The sequence below is a fragment of the Jaculus jaculus genome, chromosome 8 (assembly GCF_020740685.1).
Source record: "Jaculus jaculus isolate mJacJac1 chromosome 8, mJacJac1.mat.Y.cur, whole genome shotgun sequence".
NCBI classification, from domain to species: Eukaryota; Metazoa; Chordata; class Mammalia; order Rodentia; family Dipodidae; genus Jaculus; species Jaculus jaculus.
The window spans coordinates 83,674,134-83,687,538 of record NC_059109.1 but is presented as its reverse complement, the minus strand read 5'-3'; the positions used below and the strand labels follow the sequence as shown (position 1 = coordinate 83,687,538).

The window sequence follows — 13,405 nt, the reverse complement described above, 5'->3', positions numbered from 1 at the left end:
AAGGCCAGCCCAGTCAGCACTTTCTACCAGCTCTTCCAAACACATTGACCAGAACTGAGACTGTGAGCACAACTCAGCCACACAGCTCCCCATCAGCCTTCAGTGACTTCTTGTGACCACACAAACTCCAGCTGTGCCTAACTCCAGTCCCAGGGGAGCAGCATGTCTACCAAGCCCATCTTCTCTCCCAAACCACTGGGTTCCCACTTCACCCAGCCTGAGACTCGTGTACTCTGCCTGCAAAGAGACCCTGTAGCACTAACAGTGTTAGCTATTAGGGAAGATTTGAGGGGAAGGAGTCTACCATAACCCTCTTTCCAGCAAAATACTTCTCTATGGTCCCCACACAACACAATACATCACAGAGCTGAGGTGATATGCATGGCCACAAAATGACAAAAAGGAAACCCTCTCCCAACATCTCACCACCAGTTGAACACCAGAGCAAACTGTTATGTATTTTGCACAATCTGTGCCAGGACCTGTGCTGGGCTTTCTATTCATTACAACCGTCATAGTCAGAGCACCTTGCTGCACCACTGAACAGATGAAAGAACAGGCTCAGAGGGCTACATAGAGCAGATGGAGGCCACCCAGAGAGGGAGGGACACAGCAGGGCTACATCCTGCTCAGTTCTCAGGCCCCTGCTCACCTCCCAGGGCAGTGGGCCCAGGCACTGGCCCAGCCTTGACACTTCCCTTGTCCTACCCCTCGCTACATACTGACACTGCACACATTGTACCAGGCACTCAGGGCTGGCAGGAGTCTTCTCAAAGCCTGACAGCTCACCCAGATGCACTGCCAAAACCTGGGATTGCCACTGGGTTGCCACATGCCTCCTGGCCTGGGTGCTTAGTGGTGTGGGCTGCAGACCACTCTAGTCTCCCTGCCCCGAGCCTAGGCACACTGCAGAAGGCCCAGCCCCCTCTTCCATGAATAGGGTCAAGGATGTGGCATCATTGTTTTGCCAGGCCAAACAGAAAATTCAAAAAGGGGCAACTCATCATTCCCACTAGAAAGTCACCTCCTCTCTCCCTAGTCGACAGTTCCCACCCGGGAACTTCAGGACGCCATGACTACACTCACCAACAAGCACCCAGGACCAGCTGCTGAAGGGCACTTCATGACACCCAAGAAGGAAACACAGCCCCGACCCAAGCAAGAGCCAGATCTGTAAGGCTTACACATGGGCCTGCAGCCTGTGACTAATTCCATAAAACACCTAAGGAGGTGAGACGCTGAGTCTGAACAATAAACATATTCTTCAAGTCCTTTTGTTAAGTTCAAAGCAAGACTTAATAACTCCTTGCTTTTGAAATCAAAGGTCTGTTCTTCGTATTCTACCACCATTGTTATCACTATGGTTCATGGAGCATGTAGTAGGTACATCTTCCCATGAAATGTTCCAATTAAGCCTCGTGGCAATACCCCCATGTTACAGAGGAGGAAACTGAGGCTCACTGCACAACCTGCCATGTGACATGTACTCCAAGTTGCTCCATAAGAACTAGGTCTTGGGTCTCACACTTTTTAAAATCCAGTGAAAAAGATATGCGGTACCACCTTCAGCATGAGGACCAAGAGAACAAACAGTTTTTAAAAATGGGGTTTTAAGCATCCTGTAGTGCCCAGAATCCACAGATTGTTACAAGAAAATCCCAGTGCCAGAATGGAAAACCTCCCAGTGAGCTATTTGTCAAGGAGGTCCCTGAAGCCCCCAATATAATACAGACTATTGACAAGGCTCTTAGTTGCCCAACAGAACTAGAAGGTATGACCCTATTGCTAAAGATACTACATGCTCCCATTTCCAGACACTGAGAAATCAAACCAGAACTGAGCCAGAAGCCTCTTCCTGCTGCCTAGCTGCCAAAGTGCTGCCAAGTACTATGCAGGGGGGAATAGTCATGAACAGAGCTAACTAACAGTGGACCCAGCAAGCTACACAGGCAATCAAGATGTGCCCCCTGATACAATAATGGTGTGTCTGCTATGGGGAAACTAACTGCTCTCTGACTAAGTTTGAATCCTGCTCCACTAAAGGGAATCCATGCCTGGTAATTCATGCCTGAAAATTACTCAAAAGCCCAGGCTGGGAAGGTCATGAAGTCTAGAAGGGAAACTATTGCTGCTGTTGAACTATTGCTGTTGTTTAGCAAAATGGATATATTGTGCCCATCACATTGCCCTCTAAATATTTATGCTTAAACTCATAGACTAGGGCTGTTCTCACTTTTGATCAGAGAGGCTTCTTTTCGCAGATGGTGGTACTACCAGGGACACTCAAAAGTCATCATTGTGCTGAGATGTGACAGTTGAGTGTCAGCACTAAATGAGACATCTCTATCATACCCTCTGAAGTTCAGGGACCAATGTAGTGGATTTTAAAAAAAGAGCCAAAGAATGGGGAGAAGTGCTTTGGAACGCTGTCTCCCAATACAAAGTGGCAGTTACATTCATGACCTCACCACAGCTATTGTTACCTTCACAATTATATATTGGGCCCATCAACGTGTCAAAAATGATGGAGGAGGGCAAAAAAATGACATCAAAATAGAAAAGAGATTAGTTGGAAAGAAGTAAATCAGTTTAAAAGGGATAAGAGAGATAAGCAAAACAAAGTAATTAATGAGAAGGGATTATGATCAAAATATATTATGAATGTGCCAGGCATGGTGGCACACGCTTTTAATCCCAGCACTTGGGAGGCAGAGGTTGGAGAATTGCTGAGAGTTCAAGGCCACCCTGAGACTACATAGTGAATTCCAGGTCAGCCTAGACTAGAGTGAGACACTACCTTGAAAAAACAAACAAACAAACAAACAAACATATATATATATATATACACACACACACACACACACACACACACACACACACACACACACACATATGAACACATGAACGGGTATAAAAATTGTCAATTAAAAAGTTTTTTAAAACAATAGAGCAAGTATCTGGGTAGGGTGAGGTTGGGCTCAGCTGAAAATTTGGGAACAAGTTCAGGGTTGGGGGGCTACTGGGTGAAGAGAAGGCATCAGGCTGGATGTCCCAGAACATGGGTTTGAGTGATATCTTCTTTCTATGAAATGAGGTAATAGTCCAGAATAATGTGGGGAGGCCAGGAACATCTGCCAGGATCTGACACACAGCTGGCTAGGTTCTTTGCTTTGTTTCTAATAAATTCCAACTCACTTCCAAGTGCTGCATCTTCTGGTCTGAAATCACTGGTCTTAACATTGTTACCTGGTAAGAAGCAGGCAGAGGACAAGGGGATCTGTACTGAGCTACACCCAACTCTGCCTCAACAAGCCTGCTTTTCTTTATCCTCCATCCTCTGGCCTTTACCCTTGACTTAGAGCCCTGGACTCCTGCTCACTTAAGGAGGTAAGGACATGATACACCAGGGGACTGAGCTAAAGCCACTAGGGACTTCCTGAGCATCTTCTCTCAGGCTTTCCCTGTGAGTGACAGGGGCAACTGCGGCATCCTGTCTGCACCTAACACTGCACCACTCCAGCCCCTCCTCCAGTACTGCTGACGATGCCACACTCAGTGTCTCCACCTGAGCTGCTAATAGAGTCTTCACACTGCACAGGAAGCCAGATGTGAAAGGAAAGGGGGATGAAGAGGGACTCAAGCTGCCCTGCCTGACACAGGGAAGAGTAAGGAAGCAGGTTCCCTGGGATAACCTCTGCCACTTCCTATGCTAGCAATGCCCCCTAGGGAAGAACACAGAGATGCCTAACATTTTGGGAAATTACAGAGTCTGAAGTTAAGAGTCATATAACCAATCCTTATACTTTGAGCCATGAAGAAGCACAGCTGCTGGGGGTTCTTGCAACACACCCCCTTCACTGTACACCCCACCACATTTCCAATGAAGCACTGCTCTGATCACAAAACATTAATGGCTCCTCAGGGCATAAGGAATGAAGGTCCCTACCTTTCTTTTGCTTTTGTTGTTGTTTACTGGTTAGTTGGTTGGTTGGTTCGTTGGTTGGCATGGGTTTAGGTTTGGTTTGGAGGCAAGATTTACATAGTCTAGGATAGCCTCAAATTTATTTTGATGTGTGTGTACATGTTCACGTGTGTGTGTGAGAGCATGTGTGCACACATGCACATGGAGGTCAGAGAACAACTTGGGTGTTAGTCCTTGCCTTCCACTAACTGGTCTGTGAGATTCCAGGAACCCTGCAGTCAGCATCATTGTGCTAGGATTAAAGAGACCATCACAGCCGGGCGTGGTGGCGCACACCTTTAATCCCAGCACTTGGGAGGCAGAGGTAGGAGGATCACCATGAGTTCGAGGCCACCCTGAGGATACAGAGTGACTTCCAGATCAGCCTGAGCTAGAGTGAGATCCTACCCCAAAAAACAAAAAGCAAGAAAAAGACCACCACAGCTGTTGGGTTTTATGTGGGGTCTGAGAACCAAAAATCAGATACTCAGGCTTGAGTAGTAAGCATTTTTTCCACTGAACCATCTCCCCAGCCCTAGTCTCAAACTCTTAATCCTCCTACCTCAAGCTTCCTAATACTAGGATTACAGGCAGGTACCACCATGCCCTGCTTGGCTACTGGTCTTTCACATGTAACCAGCAGGATCCTCCACTGGGAAAACCCAAACCTTGGACTTCTCACCCCTCCCCAACTCCTTCAACCCATTAGCTTCTCCTCTAGGAGCCAGTCCTTTTCCTTAACACCACTCTGGCCTGGCCCCTCAGATGACGGCTTGGTACTGGCTTTTATGCCACCTTGTTCAGAGTGGACCTTTCCACAGGCTCTCCATGTTGATTATACTAGTAAGAACAACCAGCTGGTATTCCAATGTCACATGACCCTACAAGGCAAGTAAGAGTATCACCCAAGTAGAAACAGAAACACTGAGGCACAGGGAGGTTTAGCTTCTTGCCCAGAGATCATAACCTCATTCCATTAACTTTTAACATGAAAGGCTAAGGAAGAAATATTAGATCAAGAATCTGGCAAGGTTGGCATAAGCAGGAGGCCCTCCTGGGATCAAGAAGATCAGACTCAGCTACCATCAGGTTCTGGGTATCAAACCAGCCCCTCTTTCATTCACCCAGTGAAATAGAGTTATAGTCATAAAAGTCTAGGGTCCTATCTAGCCTGCCCTTCCCTCTGCAGTGTCCTTGGCTTCCAGTGATTGTCCATAGGTTTCTGGCCCACCAAATTCACCTCTTCTGGAAAGTTAGCCCTCCACCCTCTCTGTCCTCCCTGGCATTTCTGTTCCCACCCACCACACATGTCTGTAGTCTACAACAAGCAGCATCCTTCACATCAGCTATTCCCAAGGGTTATTTTCCTGCTCCGTGAGATACAATCAGGAAGTCTTCAAAAAAAAATTCCTTCGTCAAATCAGCTTGAGGAACATGAAACAGTTTCTTTCTTTCCTACAGGACTTCACTTCTCATAAACACACTGTGACCCTCCCACAGGATGGTGCAGCACACCTGCTAGCTTCTACTCATATTTGTTCCCTAAATGCCGAGATCACCCGGAACAGTACTTGTGAAATGCTGTCCCTACCAACCCTCAGGATGGTCTGGCAAGGACCAGGGATTGAAATGAACAAGGCAGACTTGACTATGTCCTCTTCGGAAGAGCACACTGAATGTTCACTTAACTATGCCTAAAAGCAGGCCAAGCACAGCACAGCCAGCCCCTCTGTGCACTGCCCAGGGTGACAGAACCTTACCTTCAGTATGCACCCTCCCATCCTCCTCTGGGTATGGTACTGCAACCCAATGCCAGAATACAATGAGACCTCAACTGACCCCAGCCTGTACATAGCCAGGGGCTCAAGGAGCCTTGGGAGAGCCCAGAGTAAGCTGGGGAATTTCTCATGCAAGTTGCTCACTCTATGCCTTCATTAAAATAAAGTTTTAATAGTAAGCCAAAACTAAGATGTTTAAGCATCCACCCTGTAAATACACAGCATCCCACCCAAGAAACCCTGTAACAACCCCTCCATGGGGAGACAGAACCTCTCCATTTACAGATAAGGACACTGAGGCAGCAGAAAGGAGCAACACTTGCCTGTACTGGTCCAACCAGGGCCCCTGACTCCCAGGTACACTGAGGAGGTGGCCAGGGTGGAAGATGACCCCAATGGCAGCTCATGTAACCATCACCAGCAGAAACAGGAACTCCCGCAGGCCAGAGCAAGGGTCGCCACACAAGCAGGGAAAGTGGGGCTTGTCAGAGGCATCACAGCTGGGGCTGGACCTGGAGCAGGCTGGAGCCCCAATTTCTGGCCCCACCCTGGCTGGAGGAAGGGTGCTCACTCCAGATTGGCTGCCCACAAGTGCCAGACTCGGCTGTGAGCAGAGATAAGGTACCCTGCCTGTTGTCTGCATGTCACCCTACCCAGGATACAATCACCCTAAACACCCCCTGGTGGTCTTAAAGTGCTCCTCAGAGTTAAGGACCTTGGAAATCAGGCCTGTCGTGCCAGCCTGAGACCCACTCCCCCAACTCCCAGCAGGGAATCCCCAAGAATCCTCTCCATTCCTCTCTATCTCGCCCCAACCACACTAACACTACTATATCCCTCATAGACAACCCTGCAACTCTGCTAACAGAGTCCACAGGAGGCCAAGAGGACCTGTCCCAGGTCCCATCTGTATTACACCTCTCCCTCAGGTATAAGTCCACTGCAGAAACTATGACCAATAACCAGCAACACTGCACTTCCCAGGAGTTTAGAAATGCAGAGAAAAAGAATGGTAAGTAGCCAGAGGATGGGGAGGAGTGCTGTGGAATGCTGTCTTCCTAAAAGCAAATGGTTGGGCTGGAGGAGAGATGGCTTAGTGGCTATAGCACTTATCTGTGAAGCCTAAGGACCCAGGTTTGATTCCCCAGTACTAATGTAAGCATGTGCACACGGTAGCACATGCATCTGGAGTGCATTTGCAGTGACTACAGGCCCTGGCACACTGATTCTCTCTTTCTCTCATAAATAAATAAATATAGGGATGGAGAGATGGCTTAGCAGTTAAGGCAGTTGCCTGCAAAGCCCAAGAACCCAGGTTCAATTCCCCAGTACCCACTTAGGACAAATACACAAGGTGGTTCATGTGCATGTGTCCAGAGTTCATTTGCAGTGACTGGAGGCCCTGGTGTGCCCATTCTCTCTATCTGCTTTTCTCTCCCTGTACCTCTCTGTCTCTCTCTAATAAATAATAAAATATAAAAATTAAAATTAATAAAAACAAAGATAAAATATTGCTTAAAAAAGAAAGGGCATGGCCATTGCATTCATGATTTCACAGCAAATGTTATGACCTGCACAATATCCCATCATGGCCCATGAACATTCCATAATGGATGACAGAGGAGGAGGGCATGAGACTTCCATGCCTCCCTGAGGAGTTTTTAACAGCTAATGTTTGCTGGAAAACCAGAAAACATTTTCTTTGGTGGTACAGCCACTGGTAAGTTGTGCATACTCTGGTAAATAACTCCCCCTCGTGCTCATGCAGGCAACCCTAATGAACCTCAGTGGGTCTCTCTCTCTCTCTCTCACATACGTGCGCACGCACGCACACACACACACACACACACACACACAGAGAGAGAGAGAGAGAGAGAGGTACATCAAACTAGAAGAAGGACTAGCTTTGAATAAAAGGTTGGGGGAGAAAGAAAAGAGAAATAATGGGAGTGATTATGATCAAAATATATTATGAACCTGTATAAAAATTGTCAGTAGATAAAAACTATTTTAAGTTAAAAAAAAAAAGTAATGCAGAATTTCATGCTTCACTCCAGATCCAATGAGTTAGACAGGACCAACCTTAATTTTAACAAGTTCTACAGGTGGTATACATGTAGTTGAGTCTAAGAAGCATTTTAAAGACCCCAGCTCTAAGCAAGGCATGGCACTCAGAACCTTTAAGCTGAGAGAGCCTATAAAATCCATACTCACCAGCTTGGGAAGCAAGGCTTCTCCAGGCCTGGGCTCACCTGCCACCATGGGAGTGCCATCCTCCACTACTGGGCTTCAAGACTTTCTCAAGCCAACACTTCTTCCAAGAAGCTGCTGTGGACTGTACCTCATATCACAGTGGTCACAGCTCACTTTTATTTCCTGGATAGCGGGGACCATGTACCATATCCCTGTTGCCTCTGGCTACCAGGCTAGGTATAGGAGATGCTAGGTACCAATGACAGCTAACAAGGTCCACCTCAGGTTCTCTTGAGCTCAGCAGACAAGGCTGCAGATATTGACAGGCCTCCTTCATGCATCTCCTGACAGCAAAAGGCCCGCTGTACATTTTTAAGAGCACTGTGCTTGATCCATGCTTGTTTCCTCAAATGTACAAGAGAAAACCCACTGGGCCTGCCTCCTCCTTTTCCTGGGAGGCTGGACACTCCACTCAAATGAAGAAGTACTCTTGAATCCAGGGGCTCAGAATTTAGACTAACAGACTCTAGTCCTCTAGTCAGCAGTCCTTCCTCAGCTAACAAACCAAGACCCTCGGGAGCCAGCCACCTTCCCAGAGGTGTCCTGGGGGAAATCTCACAGAGCAGAACTGTCACCCCCACCTTCCTGGCCCAGATCCCAGAATGGAATCCCTTGGGAAGCCCCCTTACTCCCTTGCACTGGGTCTGCAGCAATTCAGCACTCAAGTGTGTAACTCATGAAGCAGCTGGCCTCCACAACCTCCAGAAGCAAAAGAAACAAGACTCTTTCATCCTGGTTTGCACAGGCAAAGAGAGTAGGGACAGAGCCAACGGTGAGGTGGATTAAGCCATTTAGTCACACTTCTCCAGTCCCTTAGCTCTGTGCCCCCAGCCTCACATCCCAACCAGGCTGGGGGCCAAACCTGAAGCTCTGCCACACAGCATTCCCGGAAGGATTTGAAAAACAGGCCAGCTTGTTTGCAGAGCCCCATGAAGCTCCCTCTCCGGAAGTGGAAATCCTAAGAGGCAATGACAAGGGCAATTCTAAACAAGTTTCAGAGCTCCCCAACACCCAGGAATCACAAGGCTCATGAAATTCAACTAGTTGGCCTGGGTCCAGAGCCCATCTCAGAAGAAAAGGTGGGACCAAAAGCAGAGAAACTCAGCTACTTATCCCAAGTAAAGACTCCTACTTTAAAAAGCATGGTTCCCAGGCCTGGAAAGGCAGGAAAGACCCTTGGTTGTTAAGAGACCTGGGCTGGCTCATATCTGAGAGGCATGGGAGAAGTGACACAGTGTCCCCCAGAACCAGGTGGTTTGAGTTCAGACCTCACTCTGCTACTATTAGCTACAGAACTGTGCTTCAGTGTGCCCTCTGTAAAGTAGGAATAAGAGTGACCATGAAAATGGCCAAGAGGACTAGAGTTATTATCTGCGAAGTTCTTAGGACACCTGGCAGCCACTGAGCACACCAAGGCCTTGCACCAGCTACTTGGCCTTGGCCAGATGTCTCCCATCCAGGATGCTCTCCTTGGTCTCATCCAAGCCAGTTCATGGCCTTTCCTAGGCATGGCAGCCTTACCCTAGATCAGAGACTCAGGCCCATTTTCAGTACTTGACTCAGGGTGTGATTTCTCGGTCCATCCCAGGTTACCTTGTTGAGAGTCCAGCTCCTCTTCCTCCATCTCTCTTCCCTTCACTCTAAGAGTACTAGCCCCATAATTCAACACTCTGCTGGCTCCTCTGTTCAAACAGGAGAGCTATGGGTAGCAAGATGAAGTACAGTGCAGTTAGCACAGGAGCCTCCTGTAGCCTTCATGTAACCCCGAAGATTTAAATTAAAATGTTTCCACAAAAGCAGTTGTCCAAGAAGGAAGCCCCAGCTTCTTCTTCCTCTCCGATTTCCTGACCCCTAGCTGAATACCCAACAAATGTGTTAGAGAATGGACTGAAAACAATCACAGGCTGTCCCTATGTCATGGATTGGAGAGTTTGCCTCCTACCCAATTCATATTCATTCTCTCTCCCTCCCTCCCCCTTCCCCCTGTGTTGACTCTGTCTGGATTTCTACTCCCAAAAAGCAAAGGAAGTCATTTAGCCCCAACCCACAGTGAACCCCCCATATACTCCACATGACTGACCCCCCACCAGCCACCCCTAAGCAGATAGGCCTGTCCTCAAGCCTTCACTTCCTCCTTGCACAACTGCTTTTATGGAAACAAAATTTAAATCTTCAGGGTCACATGAAGGCTACAGGAGGCTCCTGTGCTAACTGCAATACCCATCCTTTCCTGCCCTGCCCTGCCCTACCTGGCTCCATCCTTGTAGACTGATTACATACCAAGCACTGTGCTAGGTGATCCAGATACATCAGTGGGCCAATCGGTCAAAGTGATAACCCTTGGCAAGCCAAACAAAGTCAAGACAACTGCAACAACTATGGACTCACACATGCCATGAAGAAAGTAAACCGGGTGCTATGACGAACTGTAGAAAGGGGTCCTCCAACTGTACTAGACGACATCTGAGAAAGGTAATACTGAAATTTAGGCCTAAACAATACGCGTAACTAGCCCAGAAAAAATCTTCCAGGGGCTGGAGAGATGGTCTAGGGGTTAAGGCATTTGCCTATGAAGCCTAAGAACCTAGGTACAATTCCCCAGGACCCACATAAGCCAAATGCATAAGGTGGCACATGCATCTGGAGTTCATTTGTAGTGGCTAGAGACCCTGGCACACCCATCCCCCCCCCAATAAATAAATAAAATATATTTTTAAAATCTTCCAGGCGGAGAAGATATTGCAAGCAATGGCTCTAGGACAAGAACAGGCTCAGGGTGTTGAAGGGACATAAGTACTCAGATACGTCTGTCAGAGAAAATGTAAAGCAGACAATGGACAAACAACGCTCAAAGGTCAGCAGTGGTCAGTGACCGTGGGTCTGACAGGCCAGGAAAAAGCTTTGAGATTGTAGAAGGCACCATTAGGAATAAAATGACCTGATCAATATCTGTAATTCACACTCTCTTACAACAGATCCGAGGAGAAGGGCAGGTACTGAGAGAGGACTACTATAGCTTTAGGTCAAGACTTCAAAGGTGGCTTGGCATGGAGCAGTAGCCTGGGGAGCAACAATGGAATCAAAGCATGGAGAATGGGCCTGTGACAGACTTTGTGGAAAGAACCAAAATGTCTTGTTCTGGGACTGGCTGTGGGAAGGGTGCTGCTACCTGGCTGCCTGTTTTTAAAGGTGAGTGAATTACAAGCCACACTCAGATGGCGGGGATTGGAAGGATTCTCTCTGGAAATGTAGTCATAAAGGTTCTGTTTCACCCACATTAGTTTTCCTCATCCTGAACGTGATAAATCATCAGAAGGGTGGCGGTATCCAGGGACTGGAGCCAGAGACAAAACCTGCTTAAGTCATGAACATAAAACCACTTAAGACCTCTGTGTGTATAAACTAATGCTTGTTTGTTTGTTTGTTTTTTAATCATAAGAATGGATGAAAACAGGGGTGGGACAGTAAGCACGATGGTAAGAAGTCAGGAGAGAGGAAAGGGCTGAGGACAGAGCCCTGGGATCCTCTAATATAGTTAAGCAAGTGAAGGGATTGCAGGAAAGCAGGCTAAGGCAGGGCCAGCCAGGAAGGAAGACAGAACCCTGAGAAGTCAGGGAAGGATATGGTTCTGGAAGGAAAACTTCAAAGAGACCTAATGAGGTGGACAAAGGCTTGCAGGACGGTTAAATGACTGGACACCCTGACTGGATGGGCTTAGGAAGAGGTGGAGCAGCAGAAGGAAGCGTCACCTCTACAGACAGCTCTGCGATGTGGTTCTGGGTAAGGGCTCAAGGCTGAAACACGAGGCTAAGGCATGTGAAGGGGTGCAGACCCCATTCTTACTTTCCTGGAAATGACCCAAGGATGAAGACGATGACGCGGTGGTGGTGAAATGACCCTGAAGCCTAAGGGGAGGCATGGGCCAACAGGAACTGGCATCCTCCTACCCACCAGAAGGAGCAAAGATGGCAGAACGCAGTATGTCCCACACATACTTCCAGATGTACGCCTTCTGACCCTCCATTCACAACAGTCCTGTTGATCACCACCCCCCCCATCCAGCACCTGCTGTTTCCTCCTAGGCCCCCACCAGCTGGCTCTGCCAACTACCTGTGGGCACGGCTCTCTTCGGGCAGTACCTCTTTTGGTGCAGGATGCACCGGCTCCTCACTTCACTCTGCAAGAGCCGCGCCGCTCCCCTTCCCCGAAAAGTGACCCTTCGCGCGCCCCCGTGGTGGTGGGCCCTTCCCAGGGCGCTACTCCCCAGTGCGCCCGGCGTTCCAGGGGACCGCAGCCCGCCTCCCCGTCTCGATCGCGTCCCGAGCCTTCTCCTCCCACCTCGGCTCCCATCCAGCCGGTCTTCGGAGTCGTGGCGGGGCGTCCGCGCCGGCTTTGTCTGCGCCCGCGGAGCCCCAGGACTCCCTGCCCGCCCGCAGCCCGCGGGGTCCGGCCCGCCCGGAGCAGCCCCCGTCCCAGGCTCGCGGACCCGCCACAGGGGCCGGAGAACGCGGCGCCCACGGCCCTCCGCCGGCCCCCGGGAACCCGGCTGGCCCTCTGGCCGAGCCCTCGGGGACCGGTCCGAGCCCCTCGCTCCCTGCAGCGGCGGCAGCCTGTCTGCGCCCCCGCGAGCCTCCGCGCGAGCGCTACCTTTCCCTGCTGAGCCGGGGAAGTGTCTTCGCGAGCAGCCTCGGCCTCCTCCGCCAGCCGCCTGGCTTCCTCCTCCAGCCGCCGCCGGGACCGTAGGGGCCCTAGCCAGCCGCCGCGGCCTGTATGGGGCCCCGCTCCGCCTCGCGTCCCCGGCCCACCCCGCCTGGTGCGCTCCGCCTCCGGGCTGCGCTCGGAGCTCCTCCCCGGGCCCGCCCCACCGGGGGGCGGGGAAGCCCAAGGCCACCGCAGCCCGCGGCGCGGCTCCGCGGCCCGGAACGTGCCTGCCGCGCTCCCACCTGGACCCCGGCGCGGGCTGGACGCCCACTCACCCACCCAATCGCGGCGGAGCCAGGCCAGCGCCGTCTCTCCCTGCACCTGCATGCTGCAGACAAAGCCCAGGCTGTCTACGAGGCGAACCTGGGATCCGCGGCGGCCTCAGTTTACTCCGACTTGGGAACCGTGCCTTGGTTAAAGGAGTACCCCTCTCCTTCTTGGACTGCTTTCACCCCGCAGGCCCTTCGCCAGATTTCAGTTGAGAGTCAAAAGGCTGGTCTACAAGGGCCACCTCTGAGCCCAGCCCACCCACAACCCACCCACCACCTTGGGAAGAGGCGGAGGCACGCGCATCCCCAGCCAGTCCCCTCATGGGTCAGGCGTGTGAGCCAAAGTGGCCTTTTTAAGACAGTATCTTTCCCAGATATCCAATAAAAAAGCTAAAGCTAATGTTAAGTGTGCAACTTTTTTTTCCCTTTAAAATAAAAACAGA

At 50.0% G+C, this 13,405-nt stretch overlaps 1 protein-coding gene across 4 annotated transcripts in view; it reads right to left on the bottom strand.

Moving 5' to 3' along the window:
- The window catches only part of Smox (spermine oxidase), a 36,692-nt gene extending 23,927 nt beyond the window's left edge, over positions 1 to 12,765 (bottom strand). For all 4 annotated transcript variants that reach the window (XM_004661488.2, XM_045157546.1, XM_045157547.1 and 1 more), the window contains exon 1: positions 12,640 to 12,765. The gene's annotated coding sequence lies outside the window, so the exon portion shown is untranslated. The remainder of the gene's footprint in view (positions 1 to 12,639) is intronic.
- Between the last annotated feature and the right edge of the window lie 640 nt (positions 12,766 to 13,405).